Source organism: Crocodylus porosus, unplaced genomic scaffold, assembly GCF_001723895.1.
Source record: "Crocodylus porosus isolate Cpor-Errol unplaced genomic scaffold, CroPor_comp1, whole genome shotgun sequence".
In the NCBI taxonomy this organism is placed as follows: Eukaryota; Metazoa; Chordata; order Crocodylia; family Crocodylidae; genus Crocodylus; species Crocodylus porosus.
Window position 1 is genome coordinate 18810948 of NW_017728907.1, and position 15037 is coordinate 18825984.

Genomic DNA, 15037 nt, shown 5'->3' on the forward strand with positions numbered 1-15037 from the left:
TTTTTTTTTTTTTACCATATAAGTTCTGTAATTTAAACATCTAAGCCAGTTCTGAGGAGACTGCTTGCATGAAATTGCAAATGTGAACTGAATTTTATGTTAAACTAGCTAATGACTTCCTGACAAGGGAATGGAATAAGGCAGTCATTGGGGAGGAGTTCAGGTAATAGCAGACCTGCCAAATGTGCATTGGTTGGGACACAACCAATTTGCCTGCAGAGCAAATGCATTTCTAGAACTGCACTGGAGTCTTGTGCATCTAGAGAGATTGCAAAAACTGAGCAGTTTGTTTTTTTTCTTAGCCTATTTTTCCCAGCTTTCTGGGGCCACTAAAGAGCTGCAGTTTTAATCAATAAGTACGTGCGTCTTTTCCCTGCACTAGTACTGGCTAACTGCAAGAAATAAAGAGATGACTGAAAAGCAAAATGAAATGGAGGGATCACACGTACTGCTTGGCTATGAGTAAGTCTGATGTAGGGGATTTGGGAGGTGAAAAAGGAAGGACAATATGGAACGAAAAATGGTGGGTGTGGGCAGAGGGGTAGAGTTTGATGAAAGGAACAAAATGGGGGTGGAGATCATAATCTTAAATGTTCCCCCAAGGCGCTTTTACCCCTAATTACACCCCTAATGAAAGCGTACTACCTGCTCACTGCCTTCACTCCCTTGAGGAAGAAGTGTCACTTGAAAAGCACCTCAGAACTCGGCAGCAATGCAATAGGTGCATGTAATCTTTTATAATCCTCTCTTCAATTTAATAATATCTGTCTCTGCTTTGAAGTTCAGCATGTATTGTAGACAGAGTGGGAATTTAACTGGCAGAGAGAGAAAGTGTACTTAACTTTCAGGAGCAAAAAAAGAAAGAGAAAACCCCAGTTATCTGAGGTACAGGATGATGACTGAATAAGAAGGAAGGACAGTATATTTAGGATTCTGCAGAGGGCTTTTGAATAACTGCCTGTTATTTGAAGTTCTTGGTATCCTTGGAAACAAACTGTTGTTATATGGAGAAAAGCTTCTGTTTTGATGATGTCATGAGGTTTGCAAAGTTGTACAATGAGCCTCTTGTTTGCAGACGGGCACATGACACGTGCGGACTGAAACACACCTGCATGCCCTGTAGGATTTGGATCTTAAATCATGTTTTCAGGTTCCACTCATCAGCCTGTGAAATACATGATGCTTATCCCCCATAATTGTAGGTTTCTGAGGGTGCAAATAGACGTAACACTTGAACCATTCTAAGAATGTCAGTGATTGGGAACTGGCGGCTCACAATTGCCCCTGGACAGAAGTGGCCACACATACATTGCTAAGGTTTCCAAAAGTAAAAACCCTCACTTTTTGCAGATTGTATTGCTGCTGAAATGCTGCCAGGAGGTGGTAAAATACCCAGGCCATCATGCCTTCCTGGGGTAAGTACCAAGAGTTTCCCCAGCTCTACAGGGGGAGAAAGACTTGGATTGGGCAAGGGTGTAGGTTGTAGTCGTGTTGGTCTAAGGACACAGGCAGACAAGATTCTTTGGGTAAAACCAAAATATTTATTAGACCAACTCCAATAGTTGGAAAAATCCTTCGTTGTAAGCTTTTGGGTACAAATGCTCCTAGTCAGTCTGAGGAAGCGTCTACAGATGGTCTGTGCTCTCAGCAGACATTTCCTCAGTCCGCTTTGTATCCGAAAGCTTGCAAAGAACAATTTTTCCAAGTATTTGAGTTGGTCTAATAAAAGATATCAGGTTTACCCAAAGAACTTTGGAGTAGGCAAGAAATTGGAGTGAGGTGGTTAGGTGTTGGGAGGGCTCTGTGGCCCCCCGTTTATGGTATGTCGTTGTGTCCCCCCCCCCCCAAACTCCCTGGCTTTTCCAACCACTCAAGTACCTTACATTGTCAACAACTGCATTACAGTGTGTGCAGGGTTAAACCTGCAGAGGAGAGCTGGCTGAAAAAGTGACGGAGTTTACTGTTACAGGCACAACTAACCACCCACCACAAGCAGAGAGCTACAAAGCGCCCTTTTCCCCACCTGAACCTAGCTATTCCTCCTTACCCCAAATAAGCCTGAGACCTCTGCCAGGGTCCCTAGCAGGGAAGTAAAATGGACACAGATGCTTTTGGGCCCCCCCGCACCTCCCCCTGGTCAAGTCTGGACTCAGATCTTTGGGTAGTAGACTCCTGATTACATTCCAGAGCCGCCCCGTTCCCCTTCATGGGTGTGTGTGGGGGAAGGTGGGGAGAAGAGAAGGGCAGTTCATACCTAGGGGACTGAACTAGGCACAGAATACTCTGTGTTCACAAGTAGCATTAAACTGGTTCAGTGAAGACCAGCTCAAAATAATACCTGATTTTCCTGGTGTGTGTGTTTGGTTTTTTGTTTGTTTAGTTTTTTAACGTTTTAGGAAGTTTAAACCAGTCTAAAGTTGCATGCATGTCTAGACTTTGGGGGTTTAAAATTCTAATATTATAAAAGCCCAAGTCTGTCACGCTTTATTCACACTCTGATTGGCTGATGGAAACAGCCAAAGTGCTTCAAGCATGGGGCAGCACCGCCATGATTCTGAAACTGCACTGAGGACTGGACGGAGGGTGGGGGAGCCAAGGCCAGCAGCTCTGGCCTTGGCTCCCCTATCCTGGTCCCTGCAAGAGGCAAAACAGTGGCAGCATGGGGTGTTAGGTGATGGCACTCCATCCCAGCCCTTCTTGCCCCCTGTCATTCTTGATAGGCAATTGGCTAGTGTATTTAGAACACTGTAAGCATTGTGACCTGTCCACACCCACAAACTGGCCTACTCAAAAGGTGTTATTTCTTTCTCTTTTGCTTTCATCATCCTGTTTTTCATCATCCCTGGGGCATGCAAATTTTACAGGACTTGAAAGGCTAAGGGAGACAGTCAAGAGAAATGTGGATCAGTTACTCTTTTCAAGTTCTGCAATCAGCTGTGCAGTGTGTAAGAAGCTTACAGTACTCAACACTGTTCAAGCTAGGGCCTTGTTACATGGTCATTTTGGGCAGCTCCTGGAGCTCTTAACCCCTGGATTGTCTGCACATTAACAACTTAAAGCAATTTTAAGCATTTGTTCTGCAGCTCAAAGTTATGCTACTCCAAGGCAGGATTATTTTTGGTCCGCACAATCCAACTCCAGTTCTGTTAAGGTGTGACCACTCCCCATAGATGGGCCACCCAAACTGAATTCTCCCATATCCCAAGATCTCTCACAGCCCTGCCCATACAGCCTGTCCTGGCTGACCAGCCTTCTTGTGGCAACTCACGGCTACAGCTCCTATTCCTGCTGCTCCTCAACAGGTCTCTAGTGGCAAGTCACAGCTGTGCAGATGGGGGACAGCCAAATAAGGTTTCTAGACTAAGGGTGTGACCGCTCCAAACCAAACTAATGGTAACACCATTTGACCTTTCTGTGTGGCTCACAGCCTATGATGTAATAAGGTTCTTAATTGGCCAACTTTAAATTGCCATCAAGAGATTCCTCGCCTTTGCTTAAGGATGGTTTCTCTGTGGTAATGAAAAGCTCATTGTCAGACTGTTAACTGACTACCTTTAGCCTTCTCTAATTTTCCTTGTGCTATCAGCTCTTTGGTTTTTACTTTTAGAAGGACCGCTGCTATTTATATTGGCCAAACAGCGCAATAAACTCAGTATCTGCCGAAGTAGTTGGATATTACTGAGTAATAAAGCCTGTGATAACAGACATTAGGGCATGAAGCTGGTTAATACACTGGTGCACGCTTTTTTTTTAAAAAAGGATTTAGTATTGAAATTGCTTAGGTCCTAAGTAAGGGAGAATGGGTGTCTTTGCCTAATCTCAAATGCACAGTTGTCCATGTTGCCAAAATTACTAGACAGTTATCAACCTCTCCTCAGGGGAGATATGTGAAATAGCATATGTTGTGAATCAAGACAATGGCAGGAGCCATTTGGGAGTTCAGCTGTACAGACCAGTTTCTGATGCTTTATGGGCAACTGGGGTATTCATCGTACTTTTCCTCCCCTAAGACATATTTTTCATAAATTTGGAAAATTAATTATCCTTTTCATATTAAATGAAGAGTAAAACCAGGAAAACCAGCAGAGGGATCAAGGAAGTACTTTCCTGATAAGGTTGCTGGGATACATCAGACACAGACAAGTTGTACTTTGTTTTTGTTCTTTCAGTTACTAAAAAGCCTTTGGTGCTTCTTGATATGGCTTAAGCTGATTGCTTCATAACTCACCCTATCTTGCATCATTGGATCTTTTTAAACCATTATGTAGAATATATCTACCAAAAAATAGCAATTTTCCCCAGGGTCCTGACCTAAAAGACATAGCTTAATCTCCACAAACTTCTTAAAACTCCAGGTTTCTGCGTTTTTTTTCTGTGGCTAGAACAAACTGCTGCTTTTATGAGAGAGATGGAGGAAAGAGCTGACCCCTCCACCACCAAATTGCAGATAACAGGTTTCCTCATAGGTTTCCAGCACTGATCAATAGCTGGTATGACTCTTCTGAAACTTGCCATAGCTAATGCAGGCACATGAATTCCTCCCTTGTAATAGGCAGACAAGGTTCTTTGGGTAAATTTGGTATCGTTTATTAGACCAACTCAAATAGTTGGAAACATTCTTCTTTGCAAGCTTTTGTGTATAAATACCCTTTGTCAGGCTGAGGATGCTTATTTATTTATATCTGATGCTTATTTATTTATACCTGAAAGCTTGCAAAGAAGAATTTTTCCAACTATTTGAGTTGGTCTAATAAAAAATCAGATTTACCCAAAGAACCTTGCCTGCCTGTGTCCTTAGACCAACATGGCTGCAACCTATATCCCTTGTAATAGAGCAGAGGTGGCTATCCTGCAGTATGGGTGCCCCAAGTGGCACAAGCAGCCTCTGTGTGTAGCACAAGGCAGATGGGGTAGGGTGGGGGGGTGGCAACACAGTACCAAATAGGGGAGGAAGTAGAAAACAAAGCAGCAAATTAAGTAGCTAGCACAGGGTGGGAAGCAGAAAGCAGAGCAGCAGATTAGGGAGGGCAAGGGGAGCAGAATGGTGCTTGGAGAAGGTGTGGAATTCATTTGTGTCACATGTGTCAAAAAGTTGGCCCCCACTGAAAGAAAAGATAGAGTTCAACAAGATAAATGTGAGTTTAAGAAATGTATATGTACCCAATTAGATTATTGCCTGAACTCTGAAAGGAGGGGGATCTAGGAAATAAGTGCAGTTACTCCCCATAATGTATTGGGGTTCTAGAAGCCTCACATTAGTCATGGGTCCTTTTACATACCATGTTTTGAATTCAGTTTTTCCACTAGAAGTTCCTATTCTACTGCGAACAGGGAATGCACTCCTCAGGCTCTAAACTGAAATCAAATTAAGAACAGAAAAAATCACTTGCAAGTCTAGAAATGTAAACGCTCTCAAATTAAAGGACATACTTAGCCATAAATATATTTAATCTGGATCTCAGAGAGAAAATGCCCAGATGTCTAAATCAGGGCTGTCCAATTTCTAGGCCAAGGAGGCCCACCTGTGTGAGCCACAGACCCCTAAGCCATGCATATTTCCCTCCCCTCTTCCACTGTCTTCCCCCCTGCATTGCATGGGAACTGTTGCAGCATGTGTTGGCAGCCCCCAACCTTACCATGAACATGGGCAGCCCCTACCACCTATCCCTCATGGCTCCCCTATTCCTATGGGCTGCCCTGCCCTCCTGCCTGGGTGGGCGCAGGCAGTAAAAGCTGAGGGAGGGGGAGCCTCAAGACCCTGGCTGCAACAACAACAGCTGGAGCAATAGGGGGATGAATGGCTGGATAGGAGCCTAAGGGCTGAAAACGAACCCCATTGTGGACCGTATGCAGCCCACCAGTTGGACAAGCCCAGTCTAAATGAAAAAATAAAGATCCTTCTTGATCAGTTATGTTGTTCTACTGAACTGTATGGTACCAGAATGAGAAACACTGTATTTTTTTAATAAGACATGAAGCAATTGGATGTCTTCATGTGGATTCCTCTTTTGCTAATATAATTCTCAATATTACACTGGAGAAATCAGCATTTTAGATCATTCATAGCAACTGTTTGGACACGTATCTTCCCTTGTTTAGCCAAAGTCCAAGAAAATGAAAACAGACAGCTAATAGGTTACCAATATTTGATTGCCTGTTTCTACAGAAAATTAAGAAAGCTGTAGAGGATTGGCTTGAGTTTCCCAACGCACTTGGCACTGTGGTGCAAGGTCAAGCCATTAGTCCAAGGTGCTGCAAGTTCTTCAAACCAGGGATGTCGAACTCATTTAAGCCTGTGTCAGGCTTCTTTAGATGGTGCTGCTGGGACACCATCACCAATGCTTTTGCTTGGGTGCTTGGCGGTCAAGCAGGCAAGAGCCACAGTGCTGGAGCCCCAGAAGCACCACAGGGTATCTCAGGTGCTTGGCTGCTGCTGCAGGGACAATCCATGGCACTGGGCTTGTTCTGGTGGTATTGCTGTGGCTCCAGCACCATGACTCTCACCTGGGTACTTGGTTGCTGCCTTGGGAAGGTCCCCCATCTGTCAGGGGCGGGGCAAAGTCTGCAGGGCAGATGTGGTCCTTGGGCCATGTTTTACACCCCTGCCTTAAACTTGTTTAACACAGTCCACCTTGTTAACCCAGCCAGGCTTTTTATGGCTTTGTTCAGTGGAACATGGATTTCTCAGGTTGTGTTGGCTATAACCAGTTGGTGCGAGAAGGCCTTGACAGATCACTGAAAACTGATGGTTTGACGAGTCTCTTTACCTCCCACTCTTGGTATTGAATTTCTGTACAAGTATTTAAGTATCTATCAGCTGCCAGAGAAAAGTGACTAGATTCAGTTCAAATGGAGGCAAGTCATGTGCATGTTAATGTTTGTTGGATGCAGATACTAAATATAACAGAAGAATTTGTACTAGATGCTTATCTCTGTAATAACATCCTGCATAAATAAAGTGCCTTTCATCCCAAAGGATTCCCACATGCTTTACACACTTAAAATAATATAGAGAGATCTTTTCAGCTACCATTAAAATTGGCTATTGGTTGAAATACAGCCACATCATGCAGTGCTTTAGGGTATGAAATGAAAAATATATCTGGCAGGAACTTTAAATGGAATCCTAAATAGCCTGGAGTTAATTAGTCCAGTTGTAATTTTAACAAAATGCTAGGGTTACCAGTTCTACTCTTGTGAAATGTTTATCATAGTTTTAGCTATATTCTAATTCAAACAAAATTTTAATACAGGGAAGTCTTATGGCATTTGTTTTTAAACGGATCATCTGATTTTAGAATATGAATCTCTGAATTAGTACAAGTGAGTAAAACCTAGCCAAATTTCATTTCCAGCCCTGCAGTGCCTCCAGTGCTATGGTGGGACATTGCATTTGTGTCTGTATGAACATAGTGGGGCATTTGCTATCTGTTAATTTCCCCCAAATTATTTCGCATAGAACCTTAGCTTTTCCTTGAAAATTTTCATTCCAGGCACCATACTACTGCTTGCTTGTGAAACATGGCTTTCAGGTAACATTTGCATTTTATTGAGGATTTGGATATTTGAGAAATGAAAAATGTCTAGTGAAACCAGATTCACAAAACATGCTATTTTTTTTCTTGATTAGATTTTTCCTAATCAAGTCTGTTCCTTGAAGAACTTCCCATATTTCCCTTGCCACCTCTCCTCCCTCCCAACTAGAAGTCCAGAGATTGTTCATCTTTTCATTGCACCATGGCTGTTCTGATGCCAGTGACAAATGCCTAAATTGTCTTTTGCCTCTAAATTTTTCTTGCTTCTACTTCTACAGTAGAACAGATTCAGATTCCTTGCAGGTCTTCATCTAAAAGTTGTGTGATTGCATGAAGTAATAAATACAGCATAAATTTATTTTCTAAGTAGTCAATTGCTGTTGTCCATTGCATTAGAGATTTGTTTTTTTAAGGCAAAGCTACCCTGTTAGGAACTGCAGTTTCTACCATGGGAATGAAATGCCATGACACAAATATGCTTTTTCCCTCCTTTATACTGTTGGCTTTGTCAGGGTTGAGGTTTATATAATCAAACGTCAAAGCATAATCAGTATAGTATAATCAAAGCTGTTCACGCAGCTTGTCCTTTAGAGTAGAAGTAAGGCTTGATGTTTCAGATTCAGTTCAAAGACTGAGTTGATGGTTCAGGTTAATGCTTATTTAAACTGAACTGCTTTGCCCAAACATATCGCTGACAGCATTTACCCAGCATTCTTTGAGAACCTGTCACCATGGTAAGCATTTTAAACAGCATGGAAACACTGACACCGTTCACGTGAACCTGTTGTCAAAGCATGTGAGAGCTACTTCTTTGGAAAGAAAGAGGGTAAGAAAGAGAAAAGAACAATTACCCCCTCCCCAAACACCCCATGAGCTGACTTTGCTATTAATGTACATGAAAAACAGCTGCCAAACAGCTGTATTAGAACCATCTGGAGTGAAATCTTGGCCCTAGTAAACGTCAGTGAGTTTTGGCAATGTTTTCGGCAGGGTCAAGATTTCAACATGAGCATGTGCTGCAAAAATTAGCTTTGACACCTCAGAAAAAGGCTGCATTTGTCATCATTCTGGTGTTGGGTGTAGGTTTTCTTTAGAAGAAAAAACCCACGTCCTTGACAACAAAAATGTGTCTTGTGGCTAATTTGTAATATAAAATGTCTCTGCTGCTTGGTTGATCAACGTTTAACTGGAAATTCTCAAGTAAGGACTCTTGTATTTTGTGCTTTTTGAACTGTGTAATTTATTAACTGCTTTTCTGACCATCTTGGTAGTGGTTGCTGTAGTACTGGAACATTTACAAACTGCATTAGGTCCTACTCAGTTTTAAGTTGTTCATTTATCCTTTTATCCTGGAAAGTTCATGCTTTGTATTTAAAGTGAGAGCCAAGGGAACAAAGCTTTAAAAATCCATGACTATAATCAGATGTGGTGTTACAAGGCAAGTAAAATACATAGTTTGATTTTTCCCTTCCCTAGTCTTGACAAAGAGCTTAGGTCATGTGTACAGAATGTTTTGAGCTGACCTTATGAGCATTAAACTGCAAACATTTTTAATGCTATATCCTTCAGTTTGTACACTTTTCGTCATTAGGAAAATAGTCTCCTTTTTAAAGATTAAAAATAGTCCCTTCTCTTTCCTAATTCAAGACATCTTTTGCTGGCATTGAAGGAAGGAGAGGATATGCTCTTCTTGCTGTAATGGAAAGGATTGAGACCAGATAATAGCTGTCAACCCCTGGAACTCATTGTCTTATTCTGTACTACTGTGAACTGGCTTTGAAAAATTTACTAGACTTTTTTTTACCTGTTTTGACTGTTAGAGATTTTATTTAAAAATGGTGCACTACATGATTAGTACTAGTCCCAAAAATCCCTTCAGTTCTCATGAAGTGTCTTTCCTGAATGGATACATTTGGATGCTGGCTTATTGTCTTGCTTCCCTGATGTCCTCCTGCACCCAAAGAACCCCCTTTATTTATCTTGTCACGGTGCATCCATTGTTTGTGTTCTTAGATCTGCTTTCTAGTTTGAGAATGATAAAATACAAGTTGCTGTTCAGCTGAGAGGAAAGGGCCTTTGTGGATATTTATAGACATTCCTAATGGCCTTTCCAAAGCCATAGGGGAAAAAAAGAACAATGCAGTTTTAGATCTTCAGCTGTGTCAGGTGATGTGGCAGGCGGGCAATGGTGCTCTCTTCCTCAGTTCAGCAGGGGAAGATGTACAGAAACCGATTTTTTTAAAGCTGTTACACAACTGATATTAGCATTTGAAGGGGAACAGGGCATGACCTTTAATCCTGTGGGTAGACAATCTGATCTGCTTCCTTGAATACCTCCATTGTAACGATACAGAATGGAATGAATTGCATCAGACTATAGGAAGAAATCTTGTGTCACAACTGCTTGCTTTTTTCAGATTTTCAGCTTAATATGTCCATACCCTGTGTAACCTCACCAGGGCCTAAAATCAGCATTCAGTCTTCCAGATGCATGTAATTAAATTAATTAAATCCAGTTAAATTTACACCATGTCCAAATGCTTGTCAAAATTACAGCATTTTCTTTTAATACATTGCTTTCTGAATCTTCCTGTCCTTTTGTGTATGAGCCAATTATTTCAGGATATTTCCTTACACTGAGAAATAAGCTGGCTCTCAGCTTTGAATCGTTCCTAGGTGAAGATGTGTAACACCACAGCTAGTGACAGATCTTAATTTTTATATCTAATTTTCCATAATTTTTCAAGTATTGGGTGACTCTGTAATCCTATGGGAGCTAGTAAGAGAAGCTGATGTTTTGCTCTACTGAAATCTTTTAATCTCCATTTTACATACTGTTTAATCTCTTGAAGTCTAAATGTGGGATAAAGAGTTAAGATGAGGAATACAAGAAAATAGAACAGTTGTCTGCCATAATGTATCAGCAATCATGCACATCTGTGGGACCCTCACGCAGTCCCTTCCAACCCTACTTTTTTCTATGATGCTGGGCATTGTGCTGCAGTAGCATGTGGGTCCTACAGAGTCTTTGGTCAAAACTAGTATAATGCTTTCCAGATTTGGTTGTCACAGCTGTTGCAAAAAAGGGCTCTGGAGAAAGTGGTCACTTTGGAATAGTAACTGAAAAATAACTTTTAAATTGTTTGGAGACATTGCTTAGTGCAAGAGCAGAGAAGCTATTCCACGTACATGAATTTGTTCCAAGGAAAAATACATTTTATTGTGGTAAGTTCCCTATGTAACTTATACTCAAGTTTCTCATTAGTGCACAGTACAGGCTTTGGATGTAGTCTGAGCTTCCAAACTGTGGTTTCCAGACTGAAAGATTAGCTTGCAGCTCTCTGTACTGTTTCCTATTGTAGGTGCTATTCAGTCAGTGTGCAGACATGGTGAGGCTTTATCCAGACATTCATCGCTCTCCATTGATATGTATATTCCTTATTGCCTATTGGCAGCTCCATTCACCAAGATCACATGTTACTTTGCCAATAGTCAGCGTGGGAAGCTGTTTTGATGTAGCCAGCCCACTTGACAGCATTGCTGTGGCTAGCCCTCCTATGCCTGATGACTCAGTTAAATGCTGTAGTCCTGTGGAAGAAGTCATTATGTTCTTTACTTCATAAAGGCAGATACAAATACTGGATGCTGACAGAACCTATACTTTGTAGAAATTATCATGTGAAAACCTTTTGAGTTGTACAAGTCGCATATAGCTTCTCACTAAAACTAGCAATTCTGAGTGTTTGTTATTGTTTTAAATAATCTGAGCTGCAGATCCAGTAAATTCTTTGTGCATTGTTATATAGCCACATCAAATGAGGCTCGGTTAGTCCAGTAGTAAAAACCTATCTGGAGGATTAACATGCTATTTATAAGACTGACCTGCATATATTTTCATCTAATTTTGAGAGAGCCTCTACAGTGGCCAGTGAATGTTCACAAAACCTGTCTCCTAATGATGGAATTTGTGCCCAAGTCACTTCTCCTGAGCTAGCTCAGTATAAGGTTTAGAAACATTTTGAAATGTAACATATTCAGTTGTGCTTCAGAAACCAGCAAAGAGAGAAAAAATGATAGCTTGAGTTGGTACTCATCTAAATTGTGAATTTGTGATGGTAGAGTTGGTCTCTAGTTGTTGTGCACTTAGAAGTTTTCTGTATGGTCACCAAAAATCCTAATTTAACTGTCTTAACCTATATCAAGTTTTCAGTATATAGAGAAGAATCAGCGTTTACAAGTTTTCATAGTCCTGTGAATTTTCAGACTTATAAGATACTTTAAATGTGATTAAAAAGTCCTAATAGTGATCTTACTTAAGCTCTTATTAGGAGTACGTATAACCTCTAAGAACTGCATTTTTCAGAAGGACCAAATATTTATGGCTAATCCTTGTGTTTTGTCTTATATACTTTTTCCTCTTAAAACTGGGTATATGTTGCTGTGTCTAAGGATTCACTGGCCTCTAGTGGTAAAGGTATGCTATAGTTGCTACAACCCTCTGTATTTTTAACTGTGGACAAATACCAGTTTTATGCATGGATTGTTAGCAAAAGGAAATTTAATATTAGGAGTCACTTGGATCAGAACGAATAAAGTATTTTTAAACAAAAATACAAACAAAAGATAATGCTACAAAAATAGACAAAATTTCAGAATTTAGAAGCCATACATGATTCATTGTTTTTGATTATGGTAACCAGGGCTATGCATTCTTCTTCAGGAGTGTGCTTTTTATGTTTCAAACAGAATTCTTGCCCTATCCCATCCCTTTGATGGGCTTCTTACAAAACTTTGGCAGTATACTTCAGTCCTTACCTATGCTCACTACTACTCCAGTTAGCAATAGCGCTGTCAATGCACTACACGTCGTGTGGTACCTCCTGCTACTTCAGGCTTGTACGTGGGGTACAGCACTCTCCATCATATGATAGTCATGAAAAAGACAGTTTTGGAGATGATGGTAGGTTATTTAAGATAATGGACATAATTTGCCTAATCCTGGAGAAGGCTTCTTAGTGATGCCATGGTGTTCAAGTGGTAGTTTATAAAGCAAGGTTAAAAAAAAGTAAATGCGCTCTGTCAACTAGACCCCTTTACCCAACTACCCTGAGTGTATGACGAGTCTGAATCCCATTCCTGACTCAGCAACTGATTAACTTCATGACTTTAGGCAAGGGCCAGGCAAAATATGGCCCGTGGGCCGAATCCAGCCCACCAGCCCATTCTATCCGGCCCATGGGGCCCCTAAAAATTAATATTTATCTGCTCCTGATTGCCTGTCAAAGGTAACAGGAGCCAGGGGCAGCAGGACCCAGGGGAAGCCAGCAGGACTCAGCAGCCCAGAAGCAAGCCCCATTCTCATCCCCCTCTCACTCCAGCCCCCCAGCTCCTGCTGCCCTGATCTGGGCCATGCCAGTGCTGGCCCCAGACACTGGCACAGGCCCCACGCTCCCACCCAGCTATCACTGCACTCCCGCACGCCCGCTTACTCCCACTCTCCCCTGCCTATAGCTGCCATTTCCCTGCATTCCTGCCAGCTGCTGGCTGTTCCAGCACCACATAGCTTCTGGCTGCATGGCCAGACCATGGGTTCATAGGGCCCATGCTGGTACCCTGGGGCCAGGAGTGGGAGGGTGGGTCCATTTCCATAGGACGAGTCACACATGCACACCCCACCATACACATTCACCCTCCCTCCCTTGCACTGCTATACATGCAGATCCCCACACCCCCTCAAACACACCAGCCACCCTTCCCCCACACACAGCATCCCACATATCCATCCACACACACACACTCACATGCTCCCTCACCCCACACACCCACACCCTCCCCCATGCCCCACATTCCCACACTCGCAGCCCCCCACAAACTTATACCCACCCCCTACAGTATACAAGAGTAAGTCTTCATTTTAAGTTATTGTTCAATTACCTCTGTGCACTGTACACAAACACAGGATGATCAGGACAAAAATATTTTTTTTTAAATCAAAATAATGAGTGTTGTAGATGTTTGCTTTTTAGAATATAATTTGGTATTTTTCTGGTTCCAACATGGCAAAACCCTTTGCTGAAAGGAGTACTTCTAGGGGAAAGGGGAGGGACTTCTAGTAGGAAAGGTCAGGGGTTAGGGGGCAGGACTTCCAGTCACAAGATGGTGACTAGGGGGCAGGGCACCTGTCAAGGGGCGGGGTTACCCATGCAGCCCTCCACAGCTTGCCAAAACTCAGTAAGTGGCCCTTGGACCAAAATAATTACCCGCCCCTGCTTTAGGTGAATTAACCATCATCTTTATCTCTCTTCAAAATAGAGTTGAGTCTGAACTCCCACTGAGGGGGTCTCCTCCTGAAAAGAAGGAACTACCAAGTAGCCATTCGTGCTGAGGGGTTCTTCACTTATATATATCTGATTGTGATTGTGATTTGTATAAAGTTCTGCACAGATGCCTCATAGAATTAATCTTCTTTACTTAAATACCCTGAAACCTGCAGTCTTTAAAAATAAGTTGCAAATTTACAGTGCCTCTCAATACAGAGATTCAACAACACATGGGTGGTTAACAGCGCACTCTGATGACTATTTATATTCTTTTCCAGATGTGAAAGGGCCAGCTACTCACAGACTCTCCTGTGGCCAGTCTCCCTGTGCTGAAAGTACAACATGGGAGAGAAAGTACTGCATACTGACAGACAGACAGCTGGTGCTGCTCAACAAGGAAAAGGAGGTGAGACACACTACTAATCACCAGGGGATTTCCCTTTTCAAAAGTATCTGTGAAACAGCCAAACAGGTTTTTATTCCCCCTCTGACTCAAGGGTCATGGCTTTGGCTGAGAGGGGAAAGCCAAACTAGTCTTAGGGTATATCTATGCAAGGAAGGGTGATGGGAATGTGGATAGGCATACCTGCACGCTAGCTTTAATCTAGCTTGATCAGGTCCCAGTAATAGACAAGAAGCAACAGCACAAGTTTCAGCGTGGGCTAGCAACCTAGGTGCTCACGGTTCTCTGTGGGATTCCCCAGTTTGTGCTGCTGCATTTGAAGTGGTGTGCTAACTGAAGTAAAACTAGTGTGGGTAGGCCTGATTGCATCCCATTTGCACCACCTGCTTTCAGTGTAGACTGAATTATGGTGGCAGTATGGAAATACAGGTTTTTGTGTGGGTTAGCATACTGGAAAGAGAAGAAGCTATCTGCAAACTTCATATTGTGTAATTATCTTTGCTGTTGTCAGACATGATACAGTAACTAAAACAGGTGTGCCCTTTGCTCACTAAATTGGCAAACAAGAATAAGTATCATTCACAAAGGAGTGCTCAAAGCTATTGTAGCTTTTATTATTTGTATGTGTGGAATATGCAACGTTGTGAAGTTTATATTCATAGTTTCATAGTAGCTAGAGTCGGAAGGGACCTAGGAAGATCATTTAGTCCGACCCCCTGCCTTGGCAGGAAAGAGCACCGGGGTCAGATGACCCCGGCAAGGTGCTCATCTAACTTCCT

At 42.2% G+C, this 15037-nt stretch overlaps 1 protein-coding gene across 1 annotated transcript in view; it reads left to right on the top strand.

Moving 5' to 3' along the window:
- Nucleotides 1-14177: 14177 nt before the first annotated feature.
- The window catches only part of RASAL2 (RAS protein activator like 2), a 145474-nt gene continuing 144614 nt past the window's right edge, over nucleotides 14178-15037 (top strand). The window contains exon 1 of the mRNA XM_019530900.1: nucleotides 14178-14261. The gene's annotated coding sequence lies outside the window, so the exon portion shown is untranslated. The remainder of the gene's footprint in view (nucleotides 14262-15037) is intronic.